At 35.5% G+C, this 23,805-nt stretch overlaps 1 long non-coding RNA gene across 1 annotated transcript; it reads right to left on the bottom strand.

Annotated features, from left to right (window-relative positions):
- Window positions 1-16,241: 16,241 nt before the first annotated feature.
- On the bottom strand, window positions 16,242-17,320 carry LOC136226294 (uncharacterized). Its single transcript, XR_010687687.1, has 4 exons — window positions 17,274-17,320; window positions 16,567-16,669; window positions 16,425-16,489; window positions 16,242-16,330 (listed from the first exon to the last, which is right to left on the bottom strand). It is a non-coding gene; the product is annotated as an uncharacterized lncRNA (long non-coding RNA).
- Between the last annotated feature and the right edge of the window lie 6,485 nt (window positions 17,321-23,805).

The following is a 23,805-nucleotide window of genomic DNA, read 5'->3' as shown; positions in this document are numbered from 1 at the left end:
TATGGCGATCCGCATGGGGAGGGGATGAGAATGAAAACATCCCCGCAAACATTGCGGACGGAGTGGGAATGGCATTGTGAGTTCACCTTCCTATTATTATGCATTGTGACACCAAACATGTAGCTACTGTCATCTCATTCGAGAACGAGAATATGTGGCTAATGGCTTTATTCAAACACCCTATATTTATACTGCTCAGCAATTAGCTGATCTTTTCACTATTTAGTATTGAGCCCATGGTTCATTTGTCCAAGATGAACATGATCAATGCTTCCCATTTCTCATCAATGCTGTCACCAAAAGATGAACATGATCTTTTCCCTGTTGCTGTCAGTTAGATTATTAGTTGGCTTCTTCGTTAGTTAGTTTCTAGCTGGAATAATGACTTGGTTATCTTAGTTAGATTCCACTTAGTAAAGTTAGTTAAGTGTGTGCTTGGTTTTTTTTGCATACATTTTCGTTTGACTTCTTTCTTAAACTTTCTTCCAATTCCACAAATTTCTTCTTATCATATGATGACGTAAAGTAAAAATTTCGATTTAGAGACAAATCATATACCAATCAATCGCATATTAATTCATTCACTTATAAAATTAAAAATGAAATATAAGCGAACAATATATGTCTTTGATGAAGGAAATTAAATTACAACAAAGCCAAACCAAAGTCAGAGATCAGATATTAATGTCACTTTAAAATCTAAATTCAACCTTTTGAAGCATAAAAATTGTTCATGATTGAATCTAGATTTGTTTTAGTCAATTGTCCATTACCCCTAATTAAGGGTGTTGTTTCCAAGTACCATGTTCAAGAGATCCTCTCCCCACTCCTGCATTGCATAGAATCAATATTTATAACTTTTTATGAAAAAGATGATGGAAAATATATATCACAACATACCTGATTCTCATCAAATGTTCCTATTTCTTGATGCATAGGTGCTTCATTCGGATTGGGTTGTGGCTAAAAAAATATATGACACAAAACATGTTATGTTGTGTGAGAATAAACACATGTTCTTGAACCAAATAGATTTTCATCAAGTAAACTTGCCTGGTCAAAACTATTTCAAAACTGTGGAATTTCCATCACTGCCAAAATTGGCAGTTTCTGCACCCTGGAATTGTAAACAATTAATTAAGATGAATATAGTTAACAATACTAATTAGAAACTATCATGTTGTTTAAATGTCTTAACATGAATATGGAAAAGCTAATTTATTGTAACAATAATCACACCTAGAATAAGCTTTAACAGTAGCATCTCTTGTCCTATCTGCTTTGATTTTATAATTGGTGGTGGAGGAAGGTAATTTCTGCTTGGCTCCTTACTCGAGATGGATAAGCTATTGGTTTTTTCTTTTTTAAAAAAATGGACACGGCACGGACACAGCCGGATACATTTTTGCTGTCTTGGGTGCGAGTCGGACCGTGTCTCTTGCGACTCCCTATGTCTGGTGAGTCGGACACTGCCACTCCAGCCCCCCAGGAAGAGTGGTGCTTCATAGATATTATGGAGTTATTACAGTAATACTCCTTGTAATATTGATGAAATATATCAATATATATATATGTGAAAACGGAAACCCTAGCCCTAGATGGATAAAACCATTTGATGAGTGCTTAAACTATGGTTATTAACCGAGCCTAGTTACCTATTATCCTGCTTGGATTCAAAAGTAATTGTGTTGTAACCCGGTTTTGATCATATGGACCTTAATGATCATATAGTATTTGGTTATTCACTCTAAGATAAGGACTTATTAGAATTAGAGGGTGGAGATCTCAAGCATCATAAGACTTGGATTTAATGAGCCTAGATCTAATCGTTAATGATCAAACTCATTTGGTGGTAAGGTCCACCTGAACACTGGTGGTTGTAACCTCTCCTCAATAACATCTGTTGTAGATAACTCTTATTCAATACAAACAGTTTGAAACCAAAGTCTAGCATGGTGTCAGAGCTATGTTGTGATATATGAGTAGCAATTAGATAGGAGAATAAATATGAATATTATTATCATCTATGTGAACCACAAGATAGATAGAGTCATTTTTTAAAGTTCGGGGGTTTTAGGGGTTTCAACAATGAACTGAATGTCCTTGAACATAATCTTGAATTATACGAGGCCTTTTGACTTTCAATTTGTAAGGCTATTTAAGAATTGTATCACATTCATTATATAGTTTAGGGTTCCATTTTAATGCCACAATTGAGTTCGTAAAATCATATAACATTTATGTATAGATGAAAAAAAGACTTGCTTGTTGAGAGCACTGGCCATTCCAATGAGATTTGTTTGAAATAGTGCTAGAGTTAGAAAAATCAACATTTAGAAATTCTGTAGAGTTTAATTGGGGTGTAATTGGGGTTGACACAGGCTCTCGATGTTCAATGCGCTTTCCTGCCACACATAGCAAAACCATCAATCAATACACAAATTGTAATATACTTGTGCACATAATTTCACCTGGAAAGGAGCTGTAGTTGGTGGAGCCAAATACTAGATGTTCAAGATCAGAAGTACTAGCAACATCATTTATGTTAAAACCAAAGTCATTTTGAAGTCTGATGTTAGTATTCCCAGCACTGAATGGCAACACCGGAATGGTTAGTGGTACCAAATATACCAGACCACGAAGAAGATACTCCTGCCTAGTCCGAACGAGCAACCAAGTGCAGGATCGGAAGAAAAGCCTCCTTGATTAGGCACATAGTTACTAGTAATGGCAGCGTTTGCATTTTCAATTCCAGTGTTGTTAGTCCCATATTGTTTGCATTTGCTGAATTAGCACAATTTCCAGATGGATTGCCAAAATTTGATCCAACCAGATCATTCTGCTGCTGATATCATAGCATTGTTCGGTTGCATTTTAATCCGGTATCTGTCATATATAATAGTAGTAAAAGTTATTGATGAAAAAATTTACAGTGGCAGAGTTGATACAAGGCTGAGATCCATTGTACTTTCTTATACTAAAGCTCTAGAACAGTGTTATTAGAATTGTTAGACATCTCACGTTGCTAAATGAGGAAACTATATGGATCCTTAAATATTTGAGGCAATCCTAACCCTTTAAGGTACCTTTTGGAGTGAGTTAGACCTTTGTTTACATGGTATCAAAGCCATGGTTCTACGTTGGGTGTTCACATGGTATCAAACCCATGGTTCTATGTTGGGGGCTCCCGCTGATATTACCATCACGCACCAGGGGCGGAGCCAGCCCAGGGCTCGGGGGCGCCACCGGCTCCACCCTTGAGTATCGTTAACAGTAAATGTTGGGTTACAGGCTAAGGTCGGAATGCAAAGGTCTCAACTAGGTTGGTATTTTCACAAAACCAATAAAAAACTCAGACCCAAATTTTATTAAAAGGAGAAAAAAATACAGGAGAAAAATTAGTAGAAACGAAATTGTTCTAAACAATACATATCATCAGAAATAAATCTATTGCAAAAAGCTGGTGCAGAATTCCACCAAACAATATGATCTGTTGTAACGCCAAATTTAGCCAATGCATCAACCGTTATATTTCCTTCGCGGAAAATATGAATAACATTTAGATCCATAGAAGAACAATACCGAAGACAAGCAATCCAATCTTGTCGCAACGCCCATGGAATAACTAGAGAGCGCTTCCTAAGCAAATTTACCACATAAACAGAATCGCATTCCAACAATAATTTGTGCCATCCTTTTTCCCAAACAATCTGAATAGCACAAATAACGGCTTTCAATTCGGAGATATGTGCAATGTAATCATTTTATCTTATCGTAACCGTGCAACAATATAATTATTTTATCATTTTTTTTACTAAAAGGAATGATATAAATAATAGCCAGAGGCTAGTACAATACAACTAAAGGTAGACGAAATGGTACTACGATCAGACGCTGAAGCCACTGCCCGAGTAAACACATAAGCTAAGCGTTTTGCTGACCAACCAGTAAACTTGACACTACAATCCCCAATAATAACATCTAGTATCGAACCACAACGAGGCTCACGTAATAATGCATAAATTATTTTATCATTCACGTAACCGCAATTATAATCTAAATATAATTATGATTATTTATTTTTTGAATGAATTTTAACATTTGTTATTTATTATTTTTATTAGTTCAACATGCTTCATATGATTGGTTCTTCAGTTCATTTTTGGTTGAATAATAAAAATTTTAAAATTTGACAAATATTTGAAACTAAGATAAATTAGATTCAGCCAATTATTTGATGAAATTTGGGAGGGAAAGTTTAAAAAAAAAAAAATACACATCAACCATTGTGGACAGATGTACAAATCAAAAGGGCAGAATAAATAGAAGTGTTTTTTTTGTTAAATGTATTTGACATAACAAATCAAAAATCAGTTCACACTAAATATGTATTTGAGATAATTATAATTTACTTTCCTAAATTTTAATTAGCAAAACAACTGTTTCAACCCACAGATTTTCATACATAAAACCACTAACCTAATACCACTTTACCTTAATTAGAGTTTTAACTGAATAATCCAAAAATAAGTAATATGCCTTACTGTATATGGTCAAATTGATAATCCAGACCTTAGCCCCTAAAATCAAAAACATTTCATGTTGCATTTATTGTGAAGATATCAAGTTTTTATACCCAGCTTTTCAGAACAAGAAAAAGAGTTTCATTCAAACTTTCAAAATGAAAAAAAAAAATTAATGTTTTTAAGAAAAATCTGTAACTTGAATAATTAATAAAAAAAATGTTTGTTTCTTTTACTTTTTATTGAATGCCAGGATTTCATATGACCATATAGCTAGAAGTCCAACATTATAATGCACTAGATCCATTTAGTGTTACAATTGATAAATTGACTAATAATATGTGAAAATGAAAGAAAAGAGTTGACAGGTGGCGTCGTATTGTCAACTGGACTTGTTGAAATGTTGTTGGAAAAAAAATTCAAGCTCGGGTTAAATATTATTGCTGCTGTCTATTGGGTGTGGTTAGGGAGAAATAAATTTTATTTTGTCGAGGAACATTTTAGTATTTAAAAAGTTTTGGGACAGATTTCTTTGACGGTTAAGAGTTAATTGTGTTATAGGCGATGTGCTAGATGTAATCAGTATTTTGATTGAAGTGTTTGGTTTTAGATGACCTTTTGCTCAATTTGTTGTTTATTTTCAACAAAAACAAAAGAAAAGGGAAAAAAAGACAATGGTAAAAAAAAACCTAATGCTTTTAGGTATAATTGACAAGGTATTCGTCATTTAGACGGGGAGAGGATTATCCAAAAACAGTGGGTATCCAAACCGACCGGACAGGGGAAAACTATAAAAAGTGGGGGTGGGGATGGGGACAGACGACATTTTTTCTCTGGAACCTAAATGGGGATGAGGATGGAGATTGCTATATGGGCCCCGTGGGGACCCCATCCTGTTACTGTATAAATTCCAGTGGAGATCTCCGAAAAATCTCCAAATAAAATTCTTAATTTTAAATACCCTTCAAAATTTAATTGATTCAATGGTGAAATACTGCTCCAGGCTTCTTTCATCCTTTCATTCTTGATGATATATGTAACGCTCCTCATTGTCCCTTTTCCTGATTTTCTTTTTGTTGAACATTTTGCATTTTTTGTTCTTTTGGGGCTGTTAAAGGATGAGATTTAGGGGTGTTAACCTAGTTGGGATGCCTATTTACTAAACTTGCATAGTTTCAACTATTAATAAAAAAAATTGATTCGATGTATTAAAAAAAAACTTGAATTATTTGGCACAGTTTAATAAATTTTAAGATATGTCTTATGTTTTTATGTTTGTGTCGAATACTAAAAGTCTTTATTGCTCATAATAAATGCAAGGATATAGCTGGGGTAAGTAGTGTGTTGCATGACTTATAAACAGATAAAGGTTTGTTAAATTAAAGGTGAAGGACTGAATTGAATAAAACTTATTTTTATTTATACTTAATTAAAACTCTTATACAAAAATATATTACAACCCAATACTTGCTCACCCACTCACAACTCTAATAAACTCAAATACTCATGCTGCTTCAGCTCTCTCTTACATTCATTCATCAAATTTTTGTTTCCAATTTATAGCAAGTTAGGTCGGTTATCCCTCTAATTTATAACCACAAATTTCATCAATTATTAAATGATATTTTTCAAACCTTCTAGATGCATAAATAATGCATAGATATTTTTGACTAATATTTGACTAATAATATACCTTGAATATTCTAGAGACTAATTGTAAGTTGGTGTTGTAATTTCAATACTCCCCCTCAATACCGACTTACAATGTCTCGTACGTGCTAGCCGTTCCAAGTGATTTTTCTGAAATCTTCTTTCATAACATTTTCCCCTTTCATGTTTAAAGATGCTCCTCTATGTGTTGTAGGCTCTTTTATCATATCTTCTTTGATCACTTGTATTCCTTTACCAAACAGGACTTGTTCATACTTGTCTTCGTTTATAACACGATTGGGTTTTCTCACTCCATTGGGATTGCCGCACTCTTCCTTGTTGGTTTCCCTCAACCTACGTAGCCTCGTCGCATACTTGTAATCTCTCTTCGGTTGTTGTCGTCGTCCTTCTAGCCAATATTGCCAAGCCTCTCCTAACTTAGCTAGTTTGCTCAAGCTCTTGACTAGAGCTTCCAACAAAGCTATCTCCTTGATGATTGCCTTTTTGGTGAACCTTTGTTGATTGTAAGCACCTTGCTTATATTTTCTCGACATAACAACTTCATCTTTAGCTATGTTCGCCTTGCGAACCACTGTCTGCTTTGGCTTTTGAACCTTCGGCATCTGCATTAGCGTAGACTTCACCCTCTCCTTGGGTGACAACCATTTTGGTGAACCCGTTGGCTTATTCTTCACCATCTTCCCTTTTCGTAACACCGTCTTTTTCATTACTTGTTGTTGACGCTTCACCTCTCCTTTGAGTGGTGGCGTTTCGTATGAAGTCGGTGACTCATTTCGGACATCTCTCTTGTTCCTTTCCTCATTGGAACGCTCCTTCAGTGGTTCCTCATGACCACCTATATCTTTAATGATCCGTGTAGAATTGATGAGCTGAACGGAATCCAATCGTCTCACTGGTTCCTCTTCCTCTTGCTGCCCAGCAGCAAACGCTTGCTCTTTCTTTCCATCTGCTATGGATGATTTGACTGGATCACATATCACCGGCTCTACCATGGCACTTGAAGCTTGGAAATCTCATTCTTCTTCGCTTCCTTCTTGAGCGTGTGCGGATGTAACGACGTTTCCTTCTGCTTTCCTATGCCAACAATCTCGTGCATAATGACCTCTTTTGCCACAAACATAGCACTGGTTGTTCTTTCGTCGATACGCCTTCTCGTCCTCTTCATTATGGTTGTGAGTGTGGTGAGCTCCCCCTTGTTGCCAACTCCTTCTTTGTGGACTTTTCTGCCATCTGTCTTCTTTAATTCTTTCTCTGAATCTCGATCTCGCGGTTTTTAGATCCTTTCTCTCTTTATTACTAAAAAGAGCTTTATCTTCATCATTAACTGGGACCTTAGACATTTGTTTGTCCAGGGCCTCTTGATTAGCCAATATATTTTCCAATTCATTTAAATTTGGCTCTTTAGCCCATCCACGAGTTGCTGCGACAAGAGCGTTAAATTTGGGACGCAACCCATGGACTATAATTCTTCTCATCCTTGTTTTAGTGATTTTATTTTCAGGATCCAATTTTGAAATTTCTTTACATAAAGTTTTAACTTTAGTAAAATATTCACTCACCATCATGTCATTTTGCGAGACCGACAATAACTCGTTCTCGAGTTGTTGGAGCTTGGCATCGTTGGTTCTTGCAAATACTCCTGCAAGAGTGTCCCATGCTTCTTTGGGATTTTTAGCATCCTTAATGGGTTGCAGCAAATCGTCCTCCACCGAAATTGATAAAGCATACATAGCTTTACCACACTTGATCTTCCACCTTTTAAGGTCATTTTGTTCCGTCGGAGGTGCTGTTTCGTTTCCTCCAACAGTCTCCCACAAATCTTGGCCGAGCAAATAGAATTGCATACGAGTACTCCAAGTACTATAATTATTATTATTGAGTTTTTTCAGAATGCTTACCGAGGTAGACATATCTGCCATCACGACTTGGTTATCTCCTTTAATTAACCAAGTAACACCGACCAATAATTTTTATAGTCCTAGACTGCGCGCTAAAAAATACCTCGTATCACCACGATCCCGGATCGCGAACTTTCGAAGCACTCGACTCCCGGTCCTTGACCGCTTGCTTGCACTCGACCACGTACCGATCCCTGACCGCCTACTCTGATACCACTTGTTAAATTAAAGGTGAAGGACTGAATTGAATAAAAATTATTTTTATTTATACTTAATTAAAACTCTTATACAAAAATATATTACAACCCAATACTTGCTCACCCACTCACAACTCTAATAAACTCAAATACTCATGCTGCTTCAGCTCTCTCTTACATTCATTCATCAAATTTTTGTTTCCAATTTATAGCAAGTTAGGTCGGTTATCCCTCTAATTTATAACCACAAATTTCATCAATTATTAATTGATATTTTTCAAACCTTCTAGATGCATAAATAATGCATAGATATTTTTGACTAATATTTGACTAATAATATACCTTGAATATTCTAGAGACTAATTGTAAGTTGGTGTTGTAATTTCAATAAGGTTATGATAGTATAATTATTGTGGTCACGAGACGTTACAAATTAAGTGTATTTATTTAATTAATATTGTTATTTTATTAGGCACGGGATTCTCGTGAGGATCGGCATTGGGAGGGGATGGGAATGAAAAAATCCCCCAATCATTTAACGAGGACTTTCTGAAACCATCTCCGCAAACATTGCGGACGGAGTGGGAAATGCATTGTGAGTTCACCTTCCTATTATTATGCATTGTGACGATAAATCAACCATTGCTTGGCTCAAAATCCCATTTCTCATTATACAACCAAACATGTAGCTACTGTCATCTCATTCCAGAACGAGAATATGTCGGTAATGGCTTTATTCAAACACCCTATATTTCTACTACTCAGCAATTAGCTGATCTTTTCGCTAAATCCCAAAAGACGGCCACTTAGTTTCTAGCTGGAATAATGACAGCCACTTAGTTAGTATATGAATGTGATTTGAAATTCAACATTCAAATTAAATTGTGTTGAATTTTGAACACAAGCCATACAATTTTGTCAAAGTTCACATTAGTCTTTTTCCCTTTGTTCACATGTAATTTTTGACTTTGATTTCTTCCATTCACATCCCAAAATTTTCTTATAAATACCATGCATTGGCATAGGTTTGTGCATCCTAGCAATTGATATTAGATTGCTAGTTTTGAGTGATATTCTCTAAGAGAGAATTGTGAGGTTTTGGGTGTATTGGGGTTAAGGGTTTTGAGTGTTATTTTCTCCATTCTTTTGTACCACTTTTGTCTCTCTAGTGGAATAATTTTCGGTCTCCTTCGCCCGTGGACTAGGCACACCGCCGAACCACGTAAATCCTTGTGTCATTTACTTTATTGTTCTTCTTTTATTTTGTTGTCAATTTATTTACCCAAATTAAATATTTCGTTCCGCTGCGGGGTTTCCCCTAACAAATTGGTATCAGAGCCAATTAATATTTATTTTGGGATCTACTATGGCGACAACAAAATTTGATATCGAGAAGTATGATCGTACTATCAGCTTTGCCTTATGGCAAGTCAAGATGAAAGCTATTTTGACACAAAACGGATTGAGCAAGGTGTTAGCAGACGAGTTACCTCCCACGGTAACAAAGGAGAAGAAACAAGAAATGGAGGAGAAAGCTCTAGCTGCCATTCAGTTATGCTTGTCAAACGAGGTTCTGCGTGAAGTCATCCATGAGAAGACTCCTAAAGGCTTATGGGAGAAACTTGAGTCTCTCTACATGTCCAAAAACCTCACCAGCAAGCTTGTTGTGAAACATCGTCTTCACATGCTCAATATGGCGGAAGGTACATCCCTAAAGTCACACCTTGATAATTTCAGTTCAATTTTGCTGGATCTGGAAAATTTAGATATTAAATATGAAGAAGAAGATAAAGCTCTTATGTTGTTACGATCTTTACCGCCGTCTTTCAAAAATTTCCGGAAGACCATGATCTACAGTAAAAGCACTCTACCTGTAGATGAGGTTAAATGGTGTCTGTTTTCAAAAGATCTAATAGACAAAGAGCTTTCTGGTGATAGAAATGGCCCTGCAGAAAGTCTGGTTGTTAGAGGGAGATCTTCTACAAAGGATCCCAGTAGCAACAACAACAACAATCGATCGAGATGAAAATCAAAATCCAGATACAGTAATGTGACATGCAATTACTGTAAAAAGAAAGGGCACATCAAAGCTGAATGTTTCAAGCTACAGAAGAAAAATAAAGAGAAGGTTCATAAAGAAGACAATCATGTCGAAGCCAGTGTTGCTGAAGATGAAGTAGATTGCGAAGTCTATGTCGTGTCCGACGATGGTGCTAGATCTGGACAAGGGTGGATCCTAGAGGCTTGTTCATTTCACATTTGCCTTCACAGAGATTGGTTCTCCTCTTATGAATCAGTAAACAGAGGAGTTGTGTTAATGGGCAACGATTCTCCTTGTAAAGTTGTTGGTATTGGTACCGTCAAAATCAAAATGCATGATGGTGTTGTCAGAACCTTGACAGATGTGCGGTATGTTCCTGACATGAAGAAAAACCTTATCTCTTTATCTGCTTTAGATGACAATAATTGCAGATTTTCTGGTGGAGATGGAGTCTTGAAGGTTTTGAAAGGTGCTCTAGTTGTAATGAAAGCCAGAAAAGTTGGAAGATTGTACGTGTTACAAGGTTCAACAGCCACGGGTGTTGCTGCAGTTTCCTCTTCCATGCCGGAGTCAGACATTACCAAATTGTGGCACATGAGGCTCGGCCACATGAGTGAGAAAGGCTTGTCCATGTTAAGTCAACGAGGTCTCCTTTGTGGTCAACATACGTCCAAGTTGGAGTTTTGTGAGCATTGCATTTTTTGCAAACACAAACGAGTCAGTTTCAACACTGGTGTTCACCAAACAAAATGCACTTTGGATTATATCCATTTCGATCTATGGGGGCCTGCACGTGTTCCTTCAAAAGGTAATGCTCGATATATGCTTACCTTCATTGATGATTACTCCAGGAAGGTTTGGGCTTATTTCTTGAAGCAGAAAAATGAGGCCTTTGCCACTTTCAAGCAATGGAAAGCCTTGGTGGAAAACCAGACCAGTAAGAAGATTAAGCGTCTCCGCACTGATACTGCTCTAGAATTTTGCAATGATGAATTCAACACATTTTGTAAAGATATGGGCGTCTCTAGACATCTCATAGTTCCAGGAACACCACAACAAAATGGTGTAGCTGAGCGGATGAACAGAACTCTATTGGAAAAGGTTCGTTGTATGTTATCAAATTCTGGCTTATCTCAAGACTTTTGGGCTGAAGCAGCTTTAACAGCTTGTCATTTAGTGAATCGTTCTCCGTCTGCTTCAATTAATTGTAAAACTCCTGAAGAGGTATGGTCTGGAAAACCCGCTGATTATTCTGATTTGAGGATTTTTGGATGTCCTGTTTATGTTCATGTGAATGATGGAAAGTTGGAGCCCAGATCTAAAAAGGGCATTTTTCTCGGCTATCCTCCTGGTGTAAAGGGATATAAAGTTTGGCTTCTTGATCCCAAGTCACCAAAATCTGTAATCAGTAGAAATGTTGTATTTAATGAATCTGTCATGCTTCATCCAAAGGAGTCTTCAGTCACTTCTAACACCAAGATATAGAATTCTGATAAGCAGGTGGAGGTTCAAGTTGAGGTGGAGAATTCATTCTCTCCATTGAATGAACAATTGGCGTAGTCTGCTGAAGTAGAAGAATCTACAGCTATTGAAGAGGAGCATCCAGTTGCTAGAAGCAGGCCAGAAAGAGAAAGAAAACAACCTCTAAGGTTAGCAGACTATGTCACTTTTGCCTGTGTTGCTGCACAAGAGACTGAAGGAGTTGGCGATCCTTCAACAAATGGTTGATAGCCATGCAAGAGGAGGTGGAATCTCTTCACAAAAATAAAATGTGGGAATTGGTGAAACCGCCAAAGAACAAGAAGATTGTCGGTTGTAAATGGGTCTTCAAACGAAAAGATGATATTCCTGGCGTTAAAGATGCTCGATACAAGGCACGATTGGTAGGTAAGGGCTATAGTCAGGTACAAGGAGTTGATTTTAATGATGTTTTCTCTCCTGTTGTTAAATATAGCTCTATTCGTGTTTTGCTTGCATTGGTTGCTATAAATGATTTGGAGTTGGAACAACTCGATGTCAAAACTGCCTTCTTACATGGAGAACTTGAGGAGAAAATCTATATGCAACAACCTGAAGCTTTTGAAATCGAAGGCAAAGAAGACCATGTTTGCTTGTTGCAGAAATCACTATATGGGTTAAAGCAGTCTCCTCGACAGTGGTATAAGCGGTTTGATTCCTTTATGATTGGGCATGGTTATTTTAGGAGCCAATATGATAGTTGTGTTTATTTCACAAAACTTCCAAATGGCTCATTTGTTTATTTGTTACTCTATGTTGATGATATGCTTATTGCTGCCAAGGATATGTCTGATATCAACAGATTGAAAGCAGAGCTGAGTAGTGAATTCGAGATGAAAGATTTGGGAGCTGCCAAGAAGATTCTTGGTATGGAGATCTATAGAGATAGAGCTGCAGGAACACTTTGTTTAACTCAGAGAAGTTTTGTTGAAAAAGTGTTGGAGCGATTTGTCATGAAAAATGCTAAACCTGTAAGTACTCCACTTGCTGCTCATTTCAGACTTTCTACTGATATGTGTCCACAGTCCAAAATGGATATTGAATATATGTCACATGTACCTTACTCTAGTGCGGTTGGTAGTATTATGTACGCGATGGTTTGTACTCGTCTTGACATTTCACATGCAGTCAGTGTAGTCAGTAGATATATGTTCAATCCTGGTAAAGATCATTGGAATGCCGTGAAATGGATTCTGAGATATTTAAGGGGTACTACTAATGCTTGTTTAAAATTTGGAAGGAGTGAGAATATGGTGGCAGGTTATGTTGATTCAGACTATGCGGGTGATCTTGACAGAAGAAGATCCATTACAGGTTATGTGTTTACTCTTGGTAGCAGTGCCATCAGTTGGAAAGCTACTTTACAGCCTACAGTTGCATTGTGCACTACAGAAGCAGAATATATGGCTGTAGTTGAAGCTGTAAAAGAAGCTATTTGGCTACGAGGCTTGGTTGGTGAGCTCAGTTCAAATTCGCAGAAGATTGTCGTTCACTGTGATAGCCAAAGTGCTATATATTTGACGAAGGATCAGATGTTTCATGAAAGAACGAAACACATTGATGTGAAGTACCATTTTATTCGAGATGTTATTTCTGAAGGAAATATTACAGTTAGTAAAATTGGTACTGCAGATAATCCAGCCGACATGATGACGAAGCCTCTTCCAACGACTAAGTTCAAGCATTACTTGAACTTGATTGGTATTAGCAATAAGTGAGCTAGCCCGAAAGGGCATTACGGCGAAGGAAGACCTTTGGTGAAATTTCAAATCAAGGTGGAGATTTGTATGAATGTGATTTGAAATTCAACATTCAAATTAAATTGTGTTGAATTTTGAACACAAGCCATACAATTTTGTCAAAGTTCACATTAGTCTTTTTCCCTTTGTTCACATGTAATTTTTGACTTTGATTTCTTCCATTCACATCCCAAAATTTTCTTATAAATACCATGCATTGGCATAGGTTTGTGCATCCTAGCAATTGATATTAGATTGCTAGTTTTGAGTGATATTCTCTAAGAGAGAATTGTGAGGTTTTGGGTGTATTGGGGTTAAGGGTTTTGAGTGTTATTTTCTCCATTCTTTTGTACCACTTTTGTCTCTCTAGTGGAATAATTTTCGGTCTCCTTCGCCCGTGCACTAGGCGCACCGCCGAACCACGTAAATCCTTGTGTCATTTACTTTATTGTTCTTCTTTTATTTTGTTGTCAATTTATTCACCCAAATTAAATATTTCGTTCCGCTGCGGGGTTTTCCCTAACAGTTAGATTCCACTCAGTAATGTTAGTTAAGTGTGTGCTTGGTTTTCTTTGCATATAAATTGCAATCATCTGTAACAGATTCAAGTAAGAAAGAATAATACATTTTCATTTGACTTCTTTCACTTATAAAATTAAAAAAGAAATATAAGCGACCTATATATATATATATATATGTCTTTGATGAAGGAAATTAAATTACAACAAAGCCAAACTAAAGTCAGAGATCAGATATTAATGTCACTTTAAAATCTAAATTCAACCTTTTGAAGCATAAAAATTGTTCATGGTTGAATCTAGATTTGTTTAGTCAATTGTCCATTACCCCTAAGTAAGGGTGTTGTTTCCAAGTACAATGTTCAAGAAATCCTCTCCCCACTCCTGCATTGCATAAAATAAATATTTACACTTGCTATTAATCACAATTTAATGTCAATTTGGTTTACCATACAGATGAAAATATGAAGGAAAAAAACTTATAATTTTTATGAAAATATGATGGAAAATATATATCTGAACCAAATAGAAAAATATATGACACACAACACATGTTCTTGAACCAAATTGATTTTCATCAAGTAAAGTTGCCTGATCAAAACTTGAGAAATACCCATCTGTAGAATTTCCATCACTGACAAAATTGGCATTTTCTGCATCCTGGAATTGTAAACAATTAATCAAGATGAATATAGTTAACAATACTAATTAGAAACTATCATGTTGTTTAAATGTCTTAACATGAATATGGAAAAGGTAATTTATTGTAACAATAATCACACCTAGAATAAGCTTTAACAGTAGCATCTCTTATCCTACACTACAAGAAAAATCGCTATCACCTACACAAAAATCTGTCGGTGATTAGCTTATTTGCGTCAGTGATGTCGGTGATCGTGATCACCGACGGAAGACCGACAAATATTGATGTGTTGGCGTTGACCTCGTAGGTAAGCCGCTGCGACAGTTTTTTACCGACACAAGATATCACCGAGACAAATTTCAGTTGGTGTTTTGTGTCGGAAATGCCGACTACTTTTAGTAGGTGACTTGCGTCGGACACTCCGACAATATCACCGACCCATTTGTGTCGGTGATCTATTTTTTTAGAATATTAATTTAAATAATTTACCGACACATATTGGTCGGAAAATGGGTCAGAACTTGTAAATTATATTGAAAATCATTTTTATATTTTCTTTTTATTTTATTTATTTGGATGGAAGGGAACTCATATATATTATATTACAATCAAGAGAATGTGTATTATCACTCAGCTGATGCTATAAAGATATACAATGAGAAACAAATAAGAAACCATAATATTATCACTAAGCTATATAACTACACTCATGTAGATATAACTACTTTCATGTACATGTTCAAAGAAAATAATTAATATATCTAACAATATCTTGAACCAAAAGCTTTTGAACCAAAGACCAAATGCTTTTGTTATACACATAGTCTCGATCCCGCCTTTGTTAAATTAAAAAACAAGAATAATATCAATAGAATACGAGCAATTTGCACAAGAGTTGACGTTCAGGAGCATCTAATAGTACAATTTAGATTTACCTCCCAAAAGTTCATCCAAGGCTTGGCTTCCTGTCGTGATACGAATAATGGATTTCCTCTGTCACAATAAACAAGAATCGGACATTTTAGCTACTTTTAACAGGTTTGAAAACTAGCATTACTTCTCTTGTTTGTATGAGAACTTGACTCGTTGCATCGAATACTATCTCTCCTTGAATTAAAAAGAACAGAGAGTGTACAACTTTGATCAGAGCATCACTTCCTGTTATATAACCAAAATTCTGAGAAAGAAAAAGAGACATATGTAGTAGTTAGAGAATATAAAGCGAAGAGATAAGTCCTAACCACGGAAATCTAATTATAGTATCGTATAAATTTAGCACTGAAGCCTAGATTCAATCATCAGCAATTTGAGCACTAACCACAAGCTTTTCAGCAGCTTCGCATATCTTATCAACTTTAACCTTGGATAATCCTTTGATCCCTGTCAAATTCTGATAATAAAATGGAGACAGCAGCAATCAGAGATGAAATCAACACTTGCTGAGTGGTCAATCGTTCTGAATGTCGAGAGTTACGCATTTTCCTGATGAGATCATTGCCACTGTTTGATATTATAGGCCAAAGGTCTGAGTCAAAATCGATATATCCATTTAATACTGCATCAAACATTCCTTGCTTCATTTCTGAAAACCGATAAGGAGAACGTTTTAGATGACTGCTTAAAAACAAAAACAAAGCTCTACATGGTATACCAGCATAAAGAAAAATGTTACCTACCAGCCCAAAATGGTGGAACTCCAATTAGCAATATATACAAAATAAGCCCAGCAGTCCACATAGCTCTGAAGAGTAACATAAATAAGTAACCACATACCTCTGTTTATGATAAAAATAAAAGACATTAAAACACATATCCAACCTTTCTGCTTCCTTTAGAATATCTTAATAATGAAATTATCAGAGAGTTATTCAATATGATAGGAAGAGTTCAAATTGACAAGAAATGGCCCCCTCACATCAACCTGCAATTCAGAGCATATGAAATATGGAATTGCTTTTATTTAACATTAGGTTACTCAAGAATTGCATTATAAAAGCAAAGAAGAGAAGTGATAAGATTGATGGTCCACTCTACATCACCAAATAAAACTTGTCTATATCCTTTTTTGTTTTCCTTAAAAAACAGTAATCACTCCAACTATATGTAGTCAATACAATCATCTTCTTGAATTTAGCATTTCTTCTATAGTACATTTACATTGTATTCAAATTCTTACAAGTTAAGTTTCTTAGCAAATAATATGTAAATAAATAAATTTTTTCTAATTAATCTTTAAAAAGCTAAACTTTATTAACCCAAACAGGTGCAAAATGGGTATGCTACACTAATTTTCCAACAATATCAGTATCCTTGAAAAGATATATTTAATAAAATAAAGGCCATCTGACCATAATCCATCTTCCTAAGGTAAGAGTATAGAGAAATCTAAGGTTTTATGCCTCCTATTGTCTACAACTAAAGATCGATTATAAAAGCAAAGTGCTTAGTTGGAGAAAAAGAAGCAAGCTCCATGAAATTCAGTTTCTCAAAACGAAACACAAAGGAGAGAAAGATGAGATCCATACCTGGAGAGAGTAGATCGAGCGCGAGACATAACTCTCTAAGGTCAGACTAGCATAGATGGAGAGAAGCAGAACAACGATGATAGTAAGAGGAAGAGCAGGAGAAACGACCGATGAGAGGAAGAACAGGCGCACGGTGCCGGTGTTGGTGGCAAACAACGCCTTTTGGGTGGAGAAGCTCGAGAGGAGAGAGGGTGAGGTTCCAAATTTGATAGGGAAGGAAGCGAGAAAACTAGGGTTTTTGGAAACTAAAAGAACATAACACTTTATATTAGTAATTTATTTTTTATTACAATGGTTGTAATTTTTGTTTTGAAGCATAATATGTAGTTGTAATTTATTTTAAATATTATGTTCGCCTAAAAATATAGGTTCAGTCTTCTGTAAATTAAAAAAATTTTATATTAATAATTTGTTTTTTATTTATTTAATGATATTATAATAGCTCTAATTTATTTTATTTTTTGTTTAAAAAAATTATTTTATTTAATATTATATTCACCTACACTTTTTTTTGTAGGTTCACATGTAACTTTGTCGGTGGCATCACCGACATTTATAATTACCTACAATAAATGTCGGTGATGATGTCGGTGATGGAGGCGGGAATAATCCCGCCCATAATCACCTACACATTCTAAAATTGGGTAGGTGAGAGTGTAGCTGATTTCCGACACAATGTTTTTGTCGGTGTTCTGTCGGTATTTCCGACACAAAAAATTGTGTCGGTAGATTCCGTCGGTAATAGCGTTTTTTCTTGTAGTGCTATGTGCTTTGATTTTGTAATTGGTGGTGGAGGAAGGTAATTTCTGCTTAGCTCCTTACAAAAAAATGGACACAGCGAGGACACAGCCGGATACATTTTTGCTGTGTCGGGTGCGAGTCCGGCTGTATCTTCGGTGACTCCCAGTGTCGAGTGAGTCCGACACCGCCACTCCAACCCGGTGCTTCCTAGATATGTATGGAGTTATTACAGTAATACTCCTTGTATGATTGATGAAATATATCAATATATATATGTATGTGAAAACGGAAACCTAACCCTTGATGGTCAAAACCATGTGATGAGTGCTTAAACTATGGTTATTAACCGAGCCTAGTTACCTATTATCCTGTTTGGACTAAAAAATAATTGTGTTGTAACCCGGTTTTGATCATATGAACCTTAATGACTATATAGTATTTGGTTATTCACTCTAAGATCAGGGCTTATTAGAATTAGAGGGTGGAGATTTCAAGCATCCTAAGGCTTGGATTTAATGAACCTAGATCTAACCATTAATGACCGAATTCATTTCGTTTTAAGGTCCACGTGAACACTGCTTGTTGTAACCTCTTCTCTGTAACATCTATCTAAGATAACTCTTTTTCAATACAAACTCGGTTGAAACCAAAGTCTTTCATGATGTCAGAGAAATGTTGTGATATATCCATAGCAATAAGATAGGAGAATAAATATGAATATTATTATCATACTATGTGAACCACAAGATAAAAATGGCTACTTTGATTAGCATTCTACACCAAGCTGCTGCTGAGTCATTTTTTAACAATGAATTGAATGTCCTTGAACATAATCTTGAATTAATTTAGGTCTTTTGACTTTCAATTTGTAAGGCTAATTAAGAATTTATCACATTCATTATATAGTTTAGGGTTCCAATTTAATGTGACAATTGAGTTCGTAAAATAATATAACATTTATGTATAGATGAAAAAAAGACTTGCCTGTTGAGTATTAGACTATGTATTTTAGTGATTATCTATCTGTATCATTCTGTTACGTATCTCTAGCCTAGAATATAGGTTCAGTTATTGACTATAGTTGTTCACTGCAATGTGAACTGTATTCTGTATAAATACAACAATTCATATCAATATCAAACACAGAGAATTACACTCTTACATGGTATCAGAGACCCTAAAACCCTAACCCTAATCTTTCTTCTTCCTTCTTCTCTCCCGTCGCCGACACCTTCCCTAAACAAACCGCCGCCGTAAAGCACCCAAATCGCAACCTCCCTATCTTCTCTTCCCGTCGACATAATGAGCACAAACACAGAAAAATCTTCAGCCGGTACCCCGTCCAACACCAATTCGACCACAAACAACACCGAATCAAACACAAATCACCATCTGTCCCTCACTGTTTCCAATATTTCTAACTTTATCAAAATAACCCTAGATGTCGAAAAAGGGCATTATTCCACTTGGGTCGCTCTGTTTAAGCTTCATGCCACAGCCTTTCAAGTCCTGGACCATATACTTCCTCCTTCATCCACAGACCCTACCACCAACACTCTTCAACAATCCAACCCTAACCTCTGGGCTCGTATTGATGCCGTTGTGCTTCAATGGATCTATACCACCATCTCCGTCGACCTTCTCCACACCATCATTGAAGCTGATTCCACAGCCGCCAGGGCCTGGAATCGTCTGCAAGAAATTTTTTCGGATAACAAGAATTCTCGGGCTCTATTTCTTCAGCAAGAGTTCTCCAAAACCAAGCTTAGTGATTTTTCTGACATCTCAGCTTACTGTCAGCATCTCAAATCCTTGTCTGATCAATTATCCAATGTGGATTGTCCGGTTACCAATGATCAGATGGTGTTACAACTCATATCAGGCCTGTCTGAGGCCTATGACACCGTTGGTACTCAAATAAGACATGGGGATCCACTTCCATCGTTTCAGAGAGCCAGGTCTATGCTGATTTTAGAGGAAACAGCTCGTGCCCGCAAGAATCACTACAAGAAAATTGATTTTTGGCAACGCATCAATTTGTTGCGAAAAATATTTTTAGCAACGAAATCGCATGTTTCGCAACAACATTTGCTTGTTATGATACATTCCGTTACTAAAGGTTTTTGCAACGATTTTCTGCTGTTGCCAAATATATATATTCAGCAACAACACTCTTGTTGCAAAACATTATTTGTTGCCAAATTTGGACCATATATGGGAGAATGAAATTTGTCTTTTGCAACTATTAATGTCGTTGCAGCAATTTATAACGTTTCGCAACAAGCTTTGACGTTGTTATACATTTGAATTTTCTGCAACAATATTTATCGTTGCTATATATTTTCAGTTTTTGCAACAACACTTGTCGTGGCTATATATTTTGATATTAAGCAATAACAACTATCGTTGCTATAAATTTGAAGTTTTTCAACAACTATGGTCGTTCCTAATAATATATTAATGGTAACAACTTTTATGTTACCAAAGTAATTTTCATAAATTTTGAATTTTTTTATTTTATTTCCCAAAATTTTTAAAAATTATGATTTATTTGGATTGAAGGGAACTCGTGTGTATATAAACTGACCGAACCCATTTTGCTAAAGTTGAATTCCAATATAATGATGATATTACCTGACAAAAGACGAACAAGTTGTAGATAATTGTGTTAAGTATTTAATCTTAATCTAGCCATCAAGAAGAAGACATGCTTTTCCTCTAGCCTGAAGATCACAAACTGATACACATACTGCCCATAACATTCATCCACATTACTAATGATGTTTCCTTTCCTTCCAACATGTAATCTTTTCATCAAGTCAAATGGTAATTTATTCGTATATAACCCTTACCTAAAATTATACTAGTGTAGGTCTAATACTCAATTTGAATTAAAGAGATCATCTCAAGTACTAGAACCCAAGAAAAAACAAAATAATGATTTAGCATGCATGCCATAATTCATAGAACCTGACAAATTGAAGCTACAATTGTCCAATCTTTTTTTTCCAATATTTCAACCATATCAACTTTCAACCTAAAAACTATAAATTACAATTTCCCACATTATAATAATGGCCTTATCTTATCAAAATACAAAAGAATGGGATACCTTATTGAATATGTACTGCAAAAAACTATTGATGGCATTTCCTCCAATGTTGGATCACCACTTTCTAAAGAAACAACACGAGAATATTCTCCAACCAACACGGCCAGAACATTATGTGAACTCCAAGCTTTTTTCACTTTGCTGCTAAGTTCTGCCAAGGTAATCGCAAAGACACCACCAAACCCACCATCTCTAGGAACTTAAGCCAACAAAACTCCCTCCATATCCATCATAGTATCTAGAACTCGAGTCTGTGATTCAATCTCTATCTGCAAATTTGCAAGTTAAAAACATTAGAGAAAATAGAAATAACAAAAAATACATATGTACTAATCTTTACAATGTATGAGAAAGCCACAGCAACTAATGCTCTACCCTGTGTCGGGCTAACAAATTTATCATCCCGACAAGGGGATGCTAAATCCAGACTCCAAGTACAAAGTTAAAGGAGAAGGAATAAGGGTTATCAAATTCCTCTTGCATAGTTGAACAGACTGAGGATAGTCCTTCCTAGTATAATTGAGAATTAAAGACTTAAAAAAAAATAATTAGGAAAAGTAGACAAGCATAGCAGGGGAAGTACACTTTTCCCACAAGCATTCCAGTGTTAAACGTTTACTATATATTGAACCATTAAAGTAATATATTTTCTGGATTAACATGCCAGTCCCATTGACTAAGAAAAATTCAAGCATTTGCTACCAAAATAATAGCATTAGGGCTGTCAATTTATGACAATAGCCAACTTGTTTGACATGTTTATTGCTTCTTTCTGATAAATCAGTTACTTGTTACTCTTGTATTCCACTTTTGCAAGTTAGAAGAACATAAGTTCATATCTGGGAAGGTTTTCTGCAGTAAATAATGTATGCATCCTCATAAGTAGTTGAATTGCAAGTGCCCATTGCCAAATTATGAAACATGATAGAGAAAAAACAAACATAAGATTTTAATGGAACTTGAAAATATCTTTTGGAAGCTCTCCAAGTTGCTTCGATGAATCCTTAGCCTTTCCTATCACTTCGTATTTTAAGCTGGGTCTATCAAAGCTTGTCTCGAGCACAAAAGCATTAGGATTTCTTAGAGCTTTTAAGATGTGCTGGAAAATTTGGGTCTCTTAAGTATAACATTTTTACTAATAAAGGCACAAAATATTGTAGAATAATCACCTCATAAACAGAGTGAGTAACCGTACCAGTCAAAGCCATCAGCAGGACATTTGGAAAATGTCTTTTGAGACATCTCAATGCCCTATAACCAGGATGAAAGTCATGTCCCCACTGGCTGGAAAGCATCAATGAGATTATTAGAAATTGATAAGCTGCAGATGATTCATTTTAGTATTGATAGGCAGGGCATAAAACTGATGGGCAGACTGCAATTAATCACAGCAGAAGCATCAATTAAACTAGCTATGTACCGAAGTATACTAAAGATAATTGAAAATACCTAGGAGTGGTATCAGATTCGAACTAGACCCAGTTTCACCTCCACTCTCCCGCTCAAGAAGGACTCAAACGGTTAGGTTTCCTGCGCCGGTATGTTTACTGCAGCCGAAACAAAAAAAAAATTAGATGGAAACTGATTCCGAAAAAACCCTAGGAAGTTGCATATACGGTTAAGAAAATGGAGAGGAAATGAGATTTGGAAATTTTAATATATAGCCAGATCAATATGAAATTTGAAAGGAAAAAAAAGAAAGAACCAAGAGATCAAACACTAAACACGATGACTGAGAACGAATATGTGGAAGGTGATGGAGAGCTGCTAACGTTCGTAGAAGCGAACCTGTTTTCTGCCAAAGGAGTTCGTGCATCTGGAGTTCGCGTCGGAGTAACCATGGAGAATCTTAAGTAATGAGGTAAGGCTGTGAGATAAAGGGGAAAAGAAAAGGGTGGGTGGCTGTGGTTTCAAAGAAAGAAGCAGGGAAAGCACAAAGAAGAAAATGAGGCGGCTAATCTGTTTCCTTTCAAAGAGTGATTAGGGTTTCTAAAATCCAATTATAGTGTTTAATAAAAATATATAATATATTCACTGTTACATATATATATATAATAGTATTAAACATTTGGTTAATTAAAATCATCATTTTTTTATTCTGGGAAACTGAAATTGAAAACCATAGATAAAAAATCAATTTATATAAACATGAATCGAAACTGTCAATTCGATTAACTAATTTTTCGGTTTGATTTCCAGTTTAACCAGTTTTTTGCCTACCCCTATTTAGAACCAAATAATATATAGGGAGAAAGTGCAAAAATACACCTAATGTTTATAGTCAGGAGCAATTTTATTCCCATAATCCAAAATATAATTTTTTAATAAATAATTAATGTTACTAATATTTATAACATTCTTTTTCATTTATATAATTTATTAATTTATAAAATTTATTCAATGTATATTTAAAGTTAAAATTTATTAATATAAAAAAATAAGGAATGTCTTTTTTTGTAATATTTTGCAATTCAATTTAAATTATATAATTTACTAAATGTATTATATAATTTTAAATATTTAATTTATATTATATTATATGTATTTATTTTATTTTTTAATTAGTTAAAAAAATTTCTTTCACAACGATCTCTTTTGTTGCAAAATTATTTAATTCTTACACAACAACATAGGGTCGTTTCTATAAATTCTTTCAGTTACAGCAACAACATAGAGTTG

This window comes from Euphorbia lathyris, chromosome 1, assembly GCF_963576675.1.
Source record: "Euphorbia lathyris chromosome 1, ddEupLath1.1, whole genome shotgun sequence".
NCBI lineage: Eukaryota > Viridiplantae > Streptophyta > Magnoliopsida > Malpighiales > Euphorbiaceae > Euphorbia > Euphorbia lathyris.
This window is presented reverse-complemented; position numbering and strand designations above follow the sequence as displayed.